Source organism: Mandrillus leucophaeus, unplaced genomic scaffold (genome assembly GCF_000951045.1).
Source record: "Mandrillus leucophaeus isolate KB7577 unplaced genomic scaffold, Mleu.le_1.0 Scaffold8, whole genome shotgun sequence".
NCBI classification, from domain to species: Eukaryota; Metazoa; Chordata; class Mammalia; order Primates; family Cercopithecidae; genus Mandrillus; species Mandrillus leucophaeus.
The window spans coordinates 3,762,572-3,763,441 of NW_012108696.1; the positions used below are offsets into that span (position 1 = coordinate 3,762,572).

The 870-nt window shown below is 54.4% G+C and overlaps 1 protein-coding gene across 2 annotated transcripts in view; it reads right to left on the bottom strand.

Annotated features, from left to right (window-relative positions):
- Positions 1 to 870, bottom strand: part of LOC105530058 (alpha-(1,3)-fucosyltransferase 5) — a 77,450-nt gene that overhangs the window by 1,454 nt on the left and 75,126 nt on the right. The gene's annotated exons all lie outside the window — the stretch shown is intronic.

Sequence of the window (870 nt, forward strand, 5' to 3'; positions counted from 1 at the left end):
AGGTAGGAGAAGAAACACACAGCCACCAGCAGCTGAAACAGCAGCCCGGCCAGACAGTGGCGCCACAGCCATTGTGGCTTGGCTGGGCCCAGGGGCTGTCTCTTATACACATCTAGATGTGTATAAGAGACAGGGGAAGGGTACAATGGGATTAGGTTTTGCAGGTAACATAAGAGTTCTCCAGATAAGGTAGGAGTTGAGAGAAAGGGTATCCCTTGGATGAGGAAAGAGCCAGTGCCAAAGCCTGGCAGGGTGAGACACCTGAGCAGTTTGCAGACAAAAGGAAGTGCTCCGGCTGCCGGTTTAGGCTTGATTTTCTATTCACTTGGTGTTTCAATCAACAAACACTCAAAGCTAACCCCCCTGGCCCTCAGACACCCTGTCCCTGCCCTGGGGGAGAGGCCGAGGCTGGGGGAGAGGTGGGGAGGATACGAGGGAAAATGGGCAGGTGTGAAGAGTCAGGGGAGGCAGGGACTGACCAGGCAGGGAGTAGGGGGAACCTGGGACCCCAGGGAGGAGTAGGTTTTCTGGGAAGACGTGGAGCCCTGCTTGTCCGGGAGATGCCCAGCATGGAACCGGAGGGAGCCCAGGGCCCCCGAGTGTAGGCACTGGGTCTGGGAAGTCAGAGAAGAGAAACCTTCAAAGAGGCTAGGAGAGGCGACTGGAGGAAGAGGAGGGAACCTGAACCATGCTTTACGATGAGTGAGGCGAGGCTTGGACGCCAGGGTGGATTGTTTACAATTTTAAATGTACATCTAAAAACTGAACAGTATATTTACAAAAAAAAATAGGCTGGGCGTGGGGGCTCACACCTATAATCCCGGCACTTTGGGAGGCCAAAGCAGGCAGATCACTTGAGGTCAGGAGTTC